This window comes from Pongo pygmaeus, chromosome 6, assembly GCF_028885625.2.
Source record: "Pongo pygmaeus isolate AG05252 chromosome 6, NHGRI_mPonPyg2-v2.0_pri, whole genome shotgun sequence".
NCBI classification, from domain to species: domain Eukaryota; kingdom Metazoa; phylum Chordata; class Mammalia; order Primates; family Hominidae; genus Pongo; species Pongo pygmaeus.
The window spans coordinates 65,363,039-65,381,311 of NC_072379.2; positions in this window are offsets into that span (position 1 = coordinate 65,363,039).

The following is an 18,273-nucleotide window of genomic DNA, read 5'->3' on the forward strand; positions in this document are numbered from 1 at the left end:
GACATCTACAAGGTGAGTCATTTTATCTACCTGATTAAGCAATGAATGGGTACCCTCCTTGCTGCTGTAATCATATGTGACATGAATATTCTTACATTTTGTCCATCAAGCCTTCTATTAATTCTCCAGTTGTGTTTTCTCCAGGTCTCTGACTATTCATCTCAACCATTAGCCATGGCCAATGCTGTATCTCATAAATTTTGATGTTTTAAGCTTCTTTTTTTTTTTTTTTTTTTTGTAGAGACAGGGTTCCGCCATATCACCCAGGTTGGTCTTGAACTCCTGGACTCAAGCAATCTGCCTGCCTCAGTCTCCCAAAATACTGGGATTACAGGCATTAGCCACCGTACCCAGTTATGTTTTTATTTTCATCCAGTTGAAGATGTTTTCTCATTTTCCTTGTGATTTCTTCTTTGACCTATGAGTTATATAGAAATGTAATGTTTATTTTTCAATTATCTGGTGATTTCTCAGAATTCCACTGTGTTTAGAGAATGCACTTGGCATGATATCAAGCGTTTAAAATGAATTGAGATGTGTTTTACAGCTTAGCATATGTTCCATGTATGCTTGGAAAGTGTGCATTGTATTGTCGAATGGCACGTTCTATACTTACCAGTAAGGTCAACTTGTTTGATAGTGTTGTTTAAGTAAGTCTTTTTACCCTTACTGATTTTCTTTGTAGTTGTTCTCTCAATTACTGGAGATGAATATTGAAATCTCCAACTAAAATTGTTTAATTTTCTATTTCTCCTTTCAATTCTGTAAGTTTTTGCTTTATGTATTTTAGGGCTATGTTGTTAGGCACATATACATTTATAATTTTTTATATCTTTCTGAGGCAATAACTTTTTATAATTGTGAAATGTCTCCCTTTGTGTTTAGACATATTCCTTGTCTTAAAGTCTGTCTTTGTATGACATTATAGCCACTTCTTCTATACCATTACTGTTTGCATGGTCTTTTAATTTCAATCTATTTATCTCTTTCCATCTAAAGTGTGCTTTAATCCATTCCAATTTTTCTGTAAAATTATTTTTAAAAAATTAAAAGAAAAAATATTGTAAAAAATAAAGTGTAAACAGCATATAGTTGAAGCTCCTTTTGAATCCAGTTTGACAGTCTCTGATTTTTGATTGAAACATTTAGCTCAAATTTAATGTAATTATTCAACATGGTTGGATTTATACCTGTAATTTTGCCAGTGTTTTTTGTATGTCTCATGTCTTTTTGTTCCTGTGTTCCCCCTTACTTATTTTTTTAAAATAAAAAAACTGTATCAGGCCATTTTACTTTCTTCATGAAATTTTTAGCTATATTTTTTGTTATTTGTGGGTCTATGTGTGTATATTTGTGTGTATATATGGTTGTTCTGGGTATTGACATATGTGACTTAAACTTATGATTTATTTTAGGTTAATATTGACTTATTTCCAGTAAATATAGCAAATTTATTCCAATATACATTTGATCTTTGAACAACATGGGTTTGAACTGCATGGGTCCACTTATATATAATTTTTTTTCAACCAACACAGATAGAAAATACAGTATTCATGGGGTGTGAAACTCACATAAATGGAGAACTGACATTTTGTTTTTACAGGTTCCAGAGGGTTGACTGTGGGACTTGAGTATGTGTTGATTTTGGTATATGCAGGAGATCCTGGAACCAATCCCCCAAGGCTCAGGGATAACTGTAGTTCCATTAACTTTTCTCACCTTTGTGCTATTATTATCATATATATTACATGTATACATGTCATAAATTGGACAATATAGTCTTAGAGTTGTTGCTTTATGCAATCTGATGGTTTTAAAAAATATTAAGAGAAAAGAGGATATGCATATATACAGTTTAAAAAATCCATCTACCTATTCACCATTTCTGATGCTCTTCCAGGTTACCATTTGGTATCATTTTGTTTTAGCCTGAAGGCTTCATTTGGTATTTCTTATAGGGAAGATCAATGAATTCTCTCAAATTTTGTTTATCTGGGGGTGTCTTTATTTCATCTTCATTTCTGAAAGACAGTTTTCCTTGATACAGAATTCTTGATTGACACTGTGTTGTTCAGTATTTTGAATATCCTATTCAACTATCTCCTGATTTCCATCATTTCAGATGTCAACTGTTAATTGTATTGTATCCTACATTTGATGCATTGTTTTTCTATTGTTGCCTTCAAGATTTTCCCTTTGTCTTTCAGCAGTCTGACTATATGTCTGTGTTCAGATCACTTTGTGTTTATCCTTCTTGGGGCTCTTAGAATTTGTAGAATTTGTTTGTTAATTTGTTTCAAAAAGTTGGGGAATTCTCAGACATTATTTCTTCAAATATATTTTTAGACATTTCTTCTGTCTTCTGTTTCTTAAACTTTCATTATATATATATAGTAATACTTGATATTGCCCTAAAGATTTCTGACACTTTATTTTTCTTACTTCTTCAAATTGGATAATTCCTATTGATCTACCTTCAAATTCATTTATTCTTTCTTCTGCCATCTTAGATCTGCTGTTGAACTCATTCTAGTAAATTTTCCATTTTTATTATTGTATTTTCAACTCTCAAATTTCCATTTTTAAAAGTTTCTACTTAATGAGAGTTCTCATTCATTGGTTTATTGCCAACATATTTTTCTTTAATTCTGTGAACATATTTATAATAGCTTCATTGAAGTATTTGTCTGATAATTTTGGAGTCTGGGCTCATTCACAGTTAATTTCTATTGATTGTTTTTTCTCCCTTGTGTATAGGTCACATCCTCCTGTTTCTTTTTATGACTAGCAATTTTTGGTCGAAAAGTTGATATTTTAGATAATATATTATCAAAGCTATTCTGAGTTTGTTTGTTTTATTTGTTTTCAGTCAGGGTCTCACTCTGTCACCCAGGCTGAAGTGCAGCAGTACAATCACAAGCTTACTACAGCCTCTACCTCCAGGGTTCAAGCAATCCCCCTACCTCAGCTTCCCCAGCAGCTGGGACTATAGGCATGTGTTACCACACCTGACTAATACAAATTTTTTTTTTTTTTTTTAGAGACAGGATCTCACCATGTTGCCCAGGCTGATCTCAAACTCCTGAGCTCAGGCAATCCTCCTGCCTCCACCCCACTAAGTGTTGGGATTATAAATGTGAGCCAACACACCTAGCCTGAGTTTTTGAGGGTGGTTGTTGTTATTGCAGTTTGTACAGACAGAGTCTTGCTATGTTTACCAGACTGGTTTCAAACTTCTGGCCTCAAGCGATCTTTCTGCTTCAGTCTCCCAAAGTATTGGGATTACAGTCATGAGCCTGGCCATGTTAGTTATTTTTAATAAAGTTCCTAGACTTAAAAGCAGAATGTGCCTCTCCCATATTATTCATTTGCTCATGTCTTTTAAGTGTTTCTATTCCTGTTTTATTTTTCTTTTTTTCTTTTTGCCTGGCTTTCTAGAAGTTAGCACTGTGTCTACATCATGCTTGTCCAACCTGTGGCCCATGGGCCACATGCGGCCCAGGATGGCTTTGAATGCAGCCAAAGACAAATTTGTAAACTTTCTTAAAAAGTTACGGGAATTTTGTGATTTTTTTTTTTAAAGCTCATCAGCTATCGTTAATATTAGTGTATTTTATGTGTGGCCAAAGACAATTCTTCTTCCAATGTGGCCCAGGGAAGCCAAAAGATTGGACATCCCTGGTCTACATAATTTAGTTTAGTGGTCAGCCACTGATTTGATAGAGTTGTGCTTGAACACCTCAAGGCCCATAAGGCTCCCATCTTATATTGAAGTGACATTGTGTGAATGGGGGAACACTTAAATTTGCATCCAGTTCTCAACTACCCCCTTGCTTGTGCTTTTTGCCAGCCCTTCGCAAGTCTTTCCATGCATGAATAGTATCCTACTGGTCTAGGGATCTGTGGGGAGTTTTTCTCAGTTCATCAATGGTTCTCTTATTTTCAGGATCTCCCTGTTAAGTTCTGGTTAGTCAATCACTCACCCCAATTAGGATTGCAACCTCGGTCTAGTAACACTGTGGGTTTTCCCCTGTCCATCCCTATCCCAAATCACCACTTATAGCTAGAAAAACTATGCTGTTTTTGTCCCCTAATCTAAATCACACTCAATTCTCTCTGGCATCAAACCTCCTGGTTTTCATGGCCTGCCCCAGCTGGTCATGTTTCATTCATATTAACCAAGCCAGTCTCAAAAGACCACATAGTATATGACTCCAATCATATAAAAGTCTAGAATAGAGAAATCTATAGACACAGAAAGTAGGCTAGAGGTTGTTTAAGGTTGAGGGAAGGTTGGGATATGACAGGTGGGTGTGGCGGTGATAGTCAAAGGGTACAGCATTTCTCTTTGAAATGAGAAAAATATTTCAAAGTTGACTGTGGTGATGATTGTACATATCCATGAATATTAAAAACTATTTAATTGTCCATGTGAAATGTGTCAGTTATATGGTATGTAAATTAATTATATGTCAATGATTTTTTTTTCAAAAAAAAGGAACATACAGTTGTGGCCAAGAGCTATTCAAGGCAAAAAAAAAAAAAAAAAAAAAAAAAATCAGAATATAGTCTAATCAAGCAGTGAAGAAATTTGCAGAATCCAAATAAAGGCAGAAGGAAATTGTTTACTAACAAACATCAGGTGCTGAAGTAGAAGATATTATGAATGAATGAAGATGAATTAATTATTTAAGGTATAAAAATCCAGGAGGCATAGGTTACCAAACTATACTCCAGCTATATGGTATGGACTTGGAGTTTCTTGTTGACACGAGGACCTTTAAAAACAGTTCATTAGGCCAGGTGTGGTGCCTCATGCCTGTAATCCTAGCACTTGCTGAGGCTGAGGTGGGCAGATCACTTGAGGTCAGGAGTCTGAGACCAGCCTGGCCAACATGGTGAAACACTGTTTCTACTAAAAATACAAAAATTAGCCGAGCGTGGTGGCACACTTGTAGCCCCAGATACTCAGGAGGCTGAGGAAGGAGAATCACTTGAACCTGGGAGGCGGAGATTGCAGTGAGCTAAGATTGCACCGCTGCTCTCCAGCCTGGGTGACAGAGTGAGACTCCATCTCGAAAACAAATAAACAAACAAATAAAAAACCAAAAACAGAAACAAAAAAAAAAGTTCATTATATTCATGTAACTTGGTTAAGTATATCCTAGACTAACAACTCTTGGTCTCATGTCTCAGTCTTAAAACTCTCAATAATGAGTAACCATATCTTGATCCCTCATCTCCAGTTCCAGAAATGTTCTCCACATTTCGTGACAAATCTGTTTCATTAATGAAATGATTTTCCAAACAGAGAAGATTAAGAAATTAATATGGAGATAATAGAATAGAGTGTGACACTTAGGTATTAAAGTCAAAAGGATCGAGGTTGTTATAATTTGAAAATGTTTTAAAAGTCTTATATATTTTCAGTAGAAAGGTGTAAGAAAATGTTATTAAGCATACAAATAGTACCCAAATGTTTGAGACAACTTAAAATTTTTATTTGTAAATTTAGCTTATTTATAAGAGGAAGATTTGCTTAAGTTTGTAAACTTGCCTTATCAGATATTTGCAGTACTTAAAAAGAAACTGTTCTGGTGAAACCTCATCTCTACTAAAAATGCAAAAATTAGCTGGGCACAGTGGCGTGCACCTGTAGTCCCAGCTACTCTGGAGGCTAAAGCAGGAGAAGTGCTTCAGCCTGGGAAGCAGAGGTTGCAGTGAGCTGAGATTGAGCCCTTGTACTCCAGCCTGGGCAACAGAGCCAGATCCTGTCTCAAAAATAATAAAATAAAATAAATAAAAAATAAGAAAAAAGAAAATGTTCAGACTAAATATAGTTAAAAATCTTTAGCTAATTTAATTAACAAAGTTTATAAATGGATTGATTATGTAATGGGACTTTGCTCTATTCAGCTTGAGTTAATCAAACATTGACCAACGATCAAGTGAAAGTAATTTTATACAATTTTTTACATATAATTTTTATATTTGATCACATATATAACTAGTTGAGACTAAGACATTTAGAAGAATAGGATTTAGCCAAGGTGGTTATGTGACCAAATTAGAGTTGCTTTTTTTCAGTGGCAGTGACCAGACAGTGCAACCTTGGAACATTGTCACCATGGTTTTAACTTTGGGAAGAGGGAGGCAAGGATCAGGAGAGTTAACAGCCTGTGCTCTGGAGATAGATTGCATAGAGCCAGTTTAATGACATTGGGCAAGTCCACTGATTTCTCTACACTTCAGTGTCTATATCTATAAAATGAAAGCAATAATGATCTCTGCTTCATGAGATTATTGTGATGATCTAATGGACCAAGGCTCTCAAAGTATTTAGTAAAATGTCTGTAAATAGTAAGCACTAGCTGAAGTTTACTTGTTATTAGTAAAGAAAATAGGCCAGGCATAATGCTCACACCTATAATCCTAGCTAATGCCAGCCCCAGCAGCACTTTGGGAGGCTGAGGCAGGAGGATGGCTTAAGGCCAGAAGTTCGAGGCTAGCTTGGACAACATAGCAAAACCCATCTCTACCAAAAAAAAAAGTGCTCTTTCATGTGTCTTATGGAAATTTCATATTAACCATAGCTCTGAATTCTGAAAGGTATAAAAAGGAATACATCAGAATCTTAAGGGAGTAAACTAAAGTACTAACCCCACAATAGAATGTTTGTTTTCCAGAGGAGGTGAAGGCAGGGGTCAGATGTTCAAGATGTCTTTCAATTTAGATATTGTATGTACTGTGATGTAACATCCTGTCTACTATCTTCTTCATATCCTTAAATTTGAGACAGCAGATTACATGAATCCTAATCCTTACTGTCCTACTTTCTAACTATATGACATTTATGGGTTAAATTGCATCCCCTCAAAAAGATATGTTCAAGTCCTAACCCCCATTTTTTTAGAATATGACCTTATTTGGGGATATGGTAGTTGTAGATATAATTAGTTAAAATGATGTCATACTGGAGTAGGTTGGGGTTTTAATCCAATATGATTGGTATCCTTACAAGAAGATGATCATGAAAAGACACAGAGACACATAAGCAGAAAACCATGAGAAGACATTAGGTTGGAACAAGGAGGAGTGGAGTGATGCATATACAGCCAGGGAACATCTGGGGTTACCAGGAACTAGGAAGAGGCAAAGAAGGATTCACCTACAGCAGAGGTCCCCAACCCCCAGGCTACAGACCAGAGCATGAACCCCATTGTGAACAATGCATGTGAGGGATCTAGATTGCACACTACTTGTGAAAATCTAATGCCTGATGATCTGTTACTGTTTCCCATCAACTGCAGATGGGACCACCTAGTTGCAGGAAAGCAAGCTAAGGAATCCCATTGATTCTACATTATGGTGAGTTGTATAATTATTTTATTATATATTACACTGTAATAATAATAGAAATAAAGTGTACAATAAATGTAATGAACTTGAATCATCCTGAAACCATCCCTCCACCATACGGTCCACGGAAAAATTGGCTTCCACAAAACCGGTCGCTGGTGCCAAGAAGGTTGGGGACCACTCCCCTACGAGTTTCAGAGAAGTATGGCACTACTGACACCTTGATTTTGGATTTCCAGCACCCAGAACTTTGAGACAATAAACTTCTGTTGTCTTAAGCACCCAGTTTGTGGAACTGGGTGCTTAAAAGGAAAACTAATACTAGGAAATGAATACAGTGACCTTGATCAATTAGTTCACTGTGCCTCAGTTTTATCACGTTTAAAATGGGAATAATAAGTCTGCCTATGTCATAAGGTTGAATGATTATATGAAGTAACCAATGTAAGCAGTGAATATATGCATTATTTTTCCAAAACTGGATGTTTAATGATTGTTGGCTTACAAAAACACTGACATGAAGGTCAGACTATATTTCTGAGTATCAGAATATAGTACCAACAGCTCTTAGACGCATTTGTTATCACCTGAGGGATTCTTCTTGCTTGCAGCGCAGACAAAACCAATTCACTGAGACTGGTATTGCAGTAAAGAAAGAGTTTAAATAATGCAGTGCTGGCCAAATGGAATGATTGGAGTTATTACTCAAATCAGTCACCTTTTGAACTCAGGTGTTAGGAGTTTTATGGGTAATTTTGGTGGATGCGGGCTAGGGAACAGGTGCTACTGATTGGCTGGGGGTGAAATTATGGGGGTGTGGAAAATGGTCCTTGAGTGTTGAGTCAGCATCTGGGTGAGGGGCCACTGGGCCATTTGAGCCATAAGTCACAGGTCTAGGTAGGGTCAGTTTCCAGAATGCAACAGTCTGAAAAAAAATCTGAAAAGCTCAATCTTAGGTTCTGCAATAGTGATGCTGCTAACTATGGGAGCAATTGGGGAAGTCAGAAAAGTTGTGATCTCTAGACACATGACTCCTGAGCAGTAAGGGATTATGGAAACAATGCCTACATCTTTGCAGAATTCAGGCTCCTCCTGTAATCCTAATCTCTGTCCTTTCATTAGTTGTACAGAGGTGGTCTCTAAACAAGGAGGGGAGCAGTTTTAGTGAGGGACTATTATCCTTCCTTTAAAAATTAAACTGAATTCTTCCCATGGTTAGTTTGGCCTATGCTCAGGAATGAGTGAAGACAGCCAGCTTGTAAGGCTAGAGCAACGTAGAGTCAGCCATGCTAGACTTCTCTTGCTGTCATAATGTTTGCAAAGGTGGTGTCACTGTCAAAACAACATTGAAAATAATAGAGTAAAATCCTGTGATTATGTGAATCAGGATATTTTGTAATTGGTTATTGACTTTCATTTCCTGTCCAGCTTGCATTCTCAAATCAGGGTGGATAAAGCAGGAAACTTAATTTTGGGAAATGGCAGAAAAAAGAAAGGACTTGCAGCTACAGTATTTTTCTTCCTCAGTCTCCCCAATCACACATGTGAATTGAGAACCAGCCAATGAGGAGATTCTTGGAACTGCTGCTTGAGTCCTGGAAGTCCCAGGGAGCCATGGAAGCCAGAATTTTTCCTGTTGATATTTAGGCCAGATCAGACCACTAGGTTAGTGGCACCAGTATAAGTGGTACCAAATGACAGCTGGGGCCAGTACAGTGTTGATTCATACAGCTGGACCCCAACAACTAGGAATTTGCTATGGGGGCAGTCCTGCCTGGTTATTCTCTTGGAATAAGGTACCTCTGGATTTTATACAATTTGAACTTTTGGACTCCTCTTGTCATTTAATGTTTAGCAAAAATCCACCAGTTTATTAAAAACCTTGAATAGATATTTTCAGTGTATTAATCATTTTATCAAATGAGTGTTTGGAAATACCTTGTGTGAGTCATTTAGTTGATACCTTTCTATTTCAAAACAGAAACCAATTATGCAGCTTAGTGATATGAATACCAGTATGTGTGCAGTTCTTTTCTTTAAATATCAATAGATATGCATATTGCACTCAAAATTAGAAAGATTGACATGGGACTTTTTTTTTTTCCCCAAGGAAAATGAAATGCAAATAAATGGTCCATTAGCACACAGATTAGTGCTTCTGATTCATGCAGGCTTTCCACCTGCTTAGATATTGTGCTCTCTGAGATGAATCATCCAGTTATTTGATAGATTTCCTTTCCCTCCTCAAACTTTCCTGCCTGTTTGGACATAACAAGATCTAGGCTTAAAGGGAAACGTTTGACTTGGAACTTAATTCTTAAGGAGCAAATTAGTTAGATTATATGTTTCTAAAATAAGACAAATTAAGAGTGACTTGGATCTCCACCCAAGTGGCAGAATTAGAGAAAGGATAAATAAGTGATCAGCTACTCTAATTTCTGGAAGCAGGAACCATAAATGATTAGATGGAGACAATCTAATCAGTGAGGAGGTCTCTGTACCTCTCCCTAATGCTCTCAGATCCCTTTTATTTTCCAGAGTCATACAGATTAAAGGCACTTAGCACAAACTCAGGAGTTCTAATTTTATCCATGTGATTGGTATTAGAATCCTGAAGACTGAGAGTCTATTCTCACATGGTTGACAAATTGAAAGGATCAGCAAAATAAACCACTAGCAACTGAAAACACGTGTGCGTAAGTGAGGGCCTGGAATCTCATTGATCGCATTCCTCATAGAAGGCTCCATTTGTTGAACTTCACATTCTTGCATTCTACTAACACATAAAGTGGTGTGCAAATGACATTTCACAGTAATACCAAGGGCTTGATCCTTTCCTTTGGTATCCTTTGAGCAAAAGGACATTCTCTAAGATTCACTGAGACACAAGTGGGCGAGGGCAAGACTAACCCCTGGCAGGGCTGCTGCTTCTAGCCTGTCAAACGATAAGTCAGAATGTTTAGAAAGGCATTTGAAAAGAAACATTGAGAATCATTTTGTAGTTTGATGCACTACTTGACTTTTTACTTATCCCTACATTGTGGTGATTAGTTGTTGTACTAGCACAGCAAGACAATGGTACATTCTTTAAACTAGAAGTTCACATACACATGCTTATTTCCAATAGCACATGTGATTCTTCTTAAAACCCAGAGTCTAAATATCTTCCAATTGACATTATGGTCTTTACACAAAGGGAACATCTGGTTATCTATATACAGTGTGGGAGCCACCTTCACTCAGATATGTATTAAAATTTTTAATTTTTTAATTCAAGAGCTTTAGGAGTACAGATGATTTTTGGTTGCATGGATGAACTATATAGTGGTGAAGTCTGGGATTTTAGTGCACCCATCACCTGAATAGTATACATTGTACCCAATAAGTAGTTTTTCTTCCCTCATCCTCCTCCCACCCTTCCCCAGTTTGGGTTTCTGATGTCCATTATATCATACTATAGGTGTTTGCATAGCCATATTAGCTCAGATATTTAAAAATTTCATGATTTGGAAAAGCATTGTGAAGCTTGAACATTATGAAATTGCTAATATCAATTGTATTTGACCTAAAAAATGGTAATACATATGGTTCAAACAAATATTGTTCCAAAGTTGGGAGTGGAGAGAGAGATTCATTTGCTGTTTTTTCTTTTTCATTCTGAGAACATATAAGCAAAGTGAATGAAATGTTCAGTTTGGTTCAGGAACACATTTTTTATTCTAAACATGAAGTTGTTTAATCTCCCTACCTTAATTAAAACTATTTAATAACCTTTATTCTGTTTTAGATGTATTTCTAATTCCTACCTAAACAAACCAGTAACCTAATTTATGCTACTTGCTGTGGCATGATCACTGCTCACTGCAACCTCTGCCTCCTAGGCTCAAGCCACCCTCCCATTTCAGCCTCCTGAGTAGCTGGGACTACAGACGTGCACCTCCATGCCTGGCTAACATTTAAAAGTTTTTGTAGAGATGGGGTTTCGTCATGGTGCCCAGGTTGGTCTCCAGCTGCTGAGGTCAAGTGATCTGCCTGCCTTGGCCCCTGGAAGTGCTGGGATTACAGGCATGAGCCACCACGTGTGGCCTGCCTTTTTAATCTTAGGTCATCTTTCTCTTTGGTTTTAGAGGCTCTGAATACACTGAAGGAAGGTGAACCAATATGTTTGAAAAGAAATATTCTGCTTACGTCTACATATTGAAGTAACCTATCTAAACTGATCACAGATTAAAGGAGAAGAAAAGCCAGATAATTTGTGCTTTTCTCTCTGTGGTCCTTCTGCCACTACAGAATGTAGGAATGTGTACCTTTCTCATCTCTTTGAACACAGCAAATGCCCAGTGGGTCAGCCACAAAAAAGGAGGCAGGCTTTCCTTAGTGTCATTTTGCTAAAGGAATTGCAGAAATCTTCTGGGAGGTGACATGCTTTGGGGTTAACACCCACATTAATAATAAAAGATGGCATCTGCTATTTAAAGGACTCCTGTTAAGGATACATTTCTGGATTAAAAATTAAATTCCATCTAATCTTTCAGTTAGCTCCATTCCCCCCAGAGACTGTCTCCAATAAAAAAGCATTTGATTTGCTAAAGCTGTATAGCATTTTCTTGCTGACAGCTAAAATTAGGACTTTCTGGGCAGAGTGAGGGGAAGCCAGCAGGAGAAAAAAAAAAGGAGATGAAATTTCAGATGCCCTTTGGGAATTTGTTCAAATTTGTTGTAGTCTAACAGACTTTTTTCTTTTTACTTTGTCTTTCTTCTTAAGTCAACTGGAATCAGAATTTGTGGTTTTTTTAGTATTATTGTTCTGAAGGAAACTAATTTCCATGTGTCTCTTTGTGACAAATAGAGAATATATTTATGGGAATATTAGTTTTGGAATTTTCAGTTGGAGTATTAGGAAAAAAACCTGAAAGTTTAACTGGGTTGATGGCTTTGCTTTCCCTATAATTTCAAAAAAAGTATTCATTTTTTATTTTGGCCTTCTTTATGGGCTTTTCTTTTCAGTTTGTACCTGTGAGGGTATTTTACAGCATGGAATGGTTGTAAGTATGATTTAGCCATATGAAGGACAGTAGATATTAGCTATAGTAGTAATTGGATTTTTCTACTTACACAATAATATTAATTCAATGATTTTAAAGCACACTCTAGCTAGTTTTGTTTACAAGTACTAGTGTCTATTTTAATGATGACAGAAAACAATGGAGAAGTTAGACATCTTCCCTAGGGTTTCAAGTACAATCATTGATTGTTGCAGAAATGCAATTTGAAAGGCAAATGATTCTAAAAGGCTGTATACTCTCAAATATAGTCAGAAAATAATAGGATTCAAAGGCTTTTAAATGTTGTATGGTAAAAGTCCAGATGGAGTCAGCATTTCAATTTCTTCTACAATATCCTGGTCTAGTGTTTGTCTTACTGTTACTGATACATTTGCTTTTGGGGCAGCCTACTCCATATAGTGAACCAAAACACAAAAGACAAAAGCATTGCAATCACATACGCAAATAACTGCACAAGTGATGGGAAGCCAGTTTTCTGATACATAATCTGCATAGACAGCTGGAGGAGGAGTTTCACACTGGAGGTAGGTTCACTGGATGATGATGATTATTTTTCGTAAAGTACACAGAACATAAAATTGACATTTTAACCATTTTTAAGTGTATAGTTCAGTGGTGTTAAGTACATTCAAGTTGTTGTGCAACCCTCACCACCATGCAACTCCAGAACTTTTCATCATTCCAAACTGAAACTCAGTACCCATTGAAGAGTAACTCTCCATTCTCTCACCCCTAGCCCCTGGCAAGTACCATTTCACTTTCTGTCTCTGAATTTGACTACTCTGGGTACCTCTTATAAGTGGGATCATACAATATTTGTCTTTTTGTGATTGGCTTATTTTGTGTAGCATAATGTCTTCAAGGTTCATTTATATTGCAGTATATATCAGAATTTTATTCCTTTTTCAGACTAAATAATATTCCATTGTATGTATATACCACATTTTGTTTACCCATTCATCTGTTGTTGAACAGTTAGGTTGCTTCCATGTTTTAGCTGTTGTGAATAAAGCTGACTGGGTGTGGTGGCTCATGCCTATGAAACAACACTTTGGGACGCCAAGGCAGGCAGATTGCTTTATAGCGTAGAAGTTGGAAACTAGCCTGGGCAACACAGCGAAACCCCTTTGCTATAACAACTATAACAACAACAACAACAACAACAAATTAGCCAGGCATGCTGGTGTGTGCCTGTAGTCCTAGCTACTCAGGAGGCTGAGATGGGAAGATCGCTTGAGCCTGGAGAGGTCGAGGCTGCAGTGAGCTGTGCTTGTGCCACTGTACTCCAGCCTGGGTGACAGAATGAGACCCTGTCTCAATAAATAAATAAATATGCTGCAATGAACACAGGTGTACAAATATCTCTTAGAGACTTTCAACTCCCTTGGGTGTATACCGAGTAGTGAAATTGCTGGATCATATGGTAATTCTGTGTGTAATTTTTTGAGGAACCGTTATAAAATTTTCCACAGGCTGTGTCATTTTACATTTCCACCAGCTAAACACAAGGGTTCCAATTCCTTTACATCCTCACTAATACCTGTTATTTTCTGGAGGCTTTTTGTTTGTTTTTTAATAATAGCCATCCTGATGGATGTAAAATGGTATCTCATTGTACCCTAGGATTTATTTTGTTAGGCCGGGTGTGTAAACTTGCACAAAGTTTTATAAAAATTAGATTTAGTTGGCAATACTGAAGATCAGAAGCACACAGGTAAAATTTCACATTTCTGTCTTCTCATGAAAAATCAAATGACCTGGTGGGCACTGGACTCTAATTTTTGCATGGATGTTATTGGCTAGAGATGAATGGCTGCTGCCCCTTCTGGATATGGTGGGAGGTACACTCTAAGTTTTCTATAGATCCCACCACTCCTTATTGCAACCCTCTTTCACACCCCAGGTGATCACTTATTTAACTGGCTAAGCTTAGAAGCATTCGAGTTTGCAACCAGTTTCTGACTTAAAAAGTATTAAAGATAAGATGGTCTTGTGAAATGTTAAATGTAGAACATTGAGTAGGAATATTTTTTTTCCAGGATTACTCTTCTCAAGAGTGAAGAATAAAATTTATTTGAAAGAAAAGTTGGAAAACTATAGCAATATAAAAAGATATATAAAAAGATATATATGTATGTGTATATATATACTTATATCTTTTTATATACACACACATATGTCTTTTTATGTATAATATACTCAACATTTAATATATACATACATATATAATATGCTCAACATCTAATCAACAAAAAATATTTGCTGGGCACCTAAATGTACCAGGTATTGTTGTAAGCACTTGAAAGATATCACCGAACAAAATAAGCATGAACCTTTGTCCTATCTTTGTAACTCTTATATTCTAGTTGAAGGAGGGCTGCAGAAAATAAACCATAAGCATAATTAAATAAGCAAATTATATTATATATTAAGTTTAAAAAGCAGGACACAAATTATTAATTATAGTTAATATGCCAGGTAAAAATCATACCTCTTTTAAAAAGTAAAATAGGCAAAAACCTTAATAATTGTATAGTTTTAAGATTTGATATCTTTTTGTATTCCAAAATTGTATTTGCATTGTTTTAATTAGGCGATTTAAAAATAAATTTAAATTTTTGTGGAAAATTAAAAAAAAAGTAGTTCATTCAGTTGTTGGGCACTAATTTTTTCACAAGAGGCTAAAAATAAACAAGTGGTGTTCGGCCATCTGGTGCCCCAAATTCAGAGGTAGAGATTTTGCTTCTGTGTCCAAATTTGTGATTTTTTTTCCTATACTTAAAACAATACAAAGATTGATATCAAACTTGAACTTCAGGAAAACCTTATCTCCCAGAAACAGGAACCCTCAGGGCTTAGAGCAGGCATTTTATTTTTCCAGGGGTAAAACACATAATCTTGAATCCACATTTATTTGGGTTGAATATCTTTAATATTGATAAAAATGCTGATTTAGGAGCCACTCTTGGCATATATGTGTTTCTTTATTTTTCAACTAAACTTTATTATGCCTCCACCTTTAAATCTTTCTGAAAAACATTTTTATTGATGTATAAGTATATATTTGTACATATACAGAGGTGTGTATATATACACACACTATACATTAAATATGTACACATACACACATATAATTCGATGAAGTTCTGCAAACAGAACATACCTGTTAAACCAATGCCAGATAAAGAAAGAGAACATTTACAGTTCCAGAGAAAGCAGCCTACTGTCTCTTTCCAATCACCAAGCCCCCAAGGCTAATCACTTTCTGAATTTTTAACAGCATACATTAGCTTTGGTTGTTTTGTGCTTTATATAAATGGAAGCATAGAATGCCTCCATCTGATGATGTGATTTAAGTGGAACCATACTTGGGAAGCTCAGAATCACAAAATAATTTATATTCGGCTTCACTGACTTTGTTTACTATTTGATTCAAGTATAATTCGTTTCAGGGTTTCTAGCACTTGCTTGGTGGTAGGAATGACAAAGGTGTCACTAAAAGGTAGAGTCCAGGTTTCTTTCCTGAAAATCCTAATCCAGCTGGTAGGATTGGGCCCGGGAATCTGTATTTAATTAAATAAATAGGTGATTCTTATCAAGAATTCCGGGAAATTCTGCTGCAGTGGTATCCCTGGTGACTGGCCAGTTTTATAATAGCAGGTAGGGATTGTTGGTGAACAGTTCAAAAGAACTAAGTCGGTGTAATCAAACGTGCTTGATAAGAATGAAGTAGAACAGTTACTTAAAAGAGGGATTCCCAGGGCTCTTCCCTGGAGATTCCAACTCTGTAGAGCAGAGGCTGGTTCCAGAAATCTATACTTAACAAGAGCCCTGGAAACATGTTGCTAATTAGTTAAAATACATGTATGCAAAAACTGTAAGACTGGTTCCTTGGCTTCTTTGGTCATAAGAGCAATGGCTGGAATTTGGGGTGCTTTTTAACATTCCATGGCTCCAGGGGTGTCTGTGTTTTTGGTCTGCATCCACCTAGTAGACCTCAAGCACCAAAGCAGACTAGTGCTTAATTCTGGTGTCCCATTTATATCCTAATATTTAGTTTTCTACTGAGAATCTTGCATTAGATCCTAAACTGAAATGCTGGCAGGTCATTGGGCTAATGGCATTCTATTTGTTTTAATTTCTGGAGTGATGCTGAGACTCATATACATAAGTCTGGTTTCATGAATGGAAGGGTGCAGCAGCAGCCTGGTTTGTCCACATCTTGTTCTGTCTGATAAAAGAGAAACTTGATTGAGATCTAAGTATTACTAAGACAAAAAAGGGGGAATTTTCCTGCCACCTGTTCTTGACTTAAAAGCTAACAAAGGCAACTATGTGAAATGAATGCTAAATGTTGCTATAAACTTTTGTGTTGGGTACTGAGTTCCTAAATGTGGGCAAATTCAACTTCACATTCATCACCATGTGCCACTTGCTTACCCATTGGGACAAAAGTGATTCCATTGCTTTCCTTTCTCTAATTAGTGAATAAGAGGTACATCGTTCTGAAGGTTTGGGGTCTAAATTCAGCCTATTAATCTAAAATTGCATATAGTAAAATTTCTCTTAAAAATCCTATAGAAAGGCATATTATTACAATTGACACACTGGTCTTACTTGTGTTTCTCCAACGAACTCTGCCCATTCCCTCCTTTGGGCTTTCACCCATGCTATACCTTTTCACCAGAATGTTCTTCCCTTTGACATTCACACATCACACCACAGTTCTTTTTTTTTTTTTTTTGAGATGGAGTTTTGCCCTTGTTGCCCAGACTGGCTCACTGCAACCTTCTCCTCCCAGGTTAAAGAGGTTCTCCTGCCTCAGCCTCCCGAGTAGCTGGGATTACAGGCGTGCGCCACCATGCCCAGCTAATTTTGTATTTTTAGTAGAGACAGGGTTTCTCCATGTTGGTCAGACTGGTCTCGAACTCTTGACCTCAAGTGATCCGCCCGCCATGGCCTCCCAAAATGTTAGGATTACAGGCGTGAGCCACCGCGCCCAACCCACACTACAGTTCTTTATCATCGTTTGAATCCTGGGTTAAATGTCATATTCTCAGAAAGACCTCCTCTGGACACCCAGTCCAAAGTAGCAAGTCATTCCCTACCACAGTGGTTCTCAAAATATGGCCTGGGGATGCCAGGGATTCCCCAAGATCTTTGCAGGGGGTCTGTTAGATCAAAACTGTTTTTATAATGATACCAAGTCATTCTTTGCCTTTTCATTCTCACTCTCTTCTGAGTGTACAGTAGAGTCTTCCAGGGACTATATGATGTGTGATCACATCTCTCTGATGGATAATGGAATGTGTGCTTGAGTGTTCTTGTGTTTTACACATTTCTCGGTTTTCATTTCTAATACTGTAAATATTGCTATGTATACATAATCCACAGTGGGTTCTCCATAATTTTTAAGAATGTGAAGTGTTCTTGAGAACGAAAACTTTAAGAACTCTGCTTTATGCTTCATCCTGTTAACCACCGCCACCCCCCACCCTTTTTTTTTTGAGATAGAGTTTCACTCTTGTCGCCCAGGCTTCAGTGCAATGGTGCAATCTCGGCTCACTGCAACCTCTGCCTCCTGGGTTCAAGTGATTCTCCTGCCTCAGCCTCTCAAGTAGCTGGGATTACAGGCGCCCACCACCATGCCCAGCTAATTTTTGTGTTTTTTCGTAGAGACAGGGTTTCACAATGTCGGCCAGGATGGTCTCGAACTCCTGACCTCAGGTGATCCGTCTGCCTTAGCCTCCCAAAGTGCTGGGATTACAGGCATGAGCCACCATGCCTGGCCCATATTACCCTTTTTAAGTAAATAGCCTGCAAAACTCTTTCACTGTCAGATTTT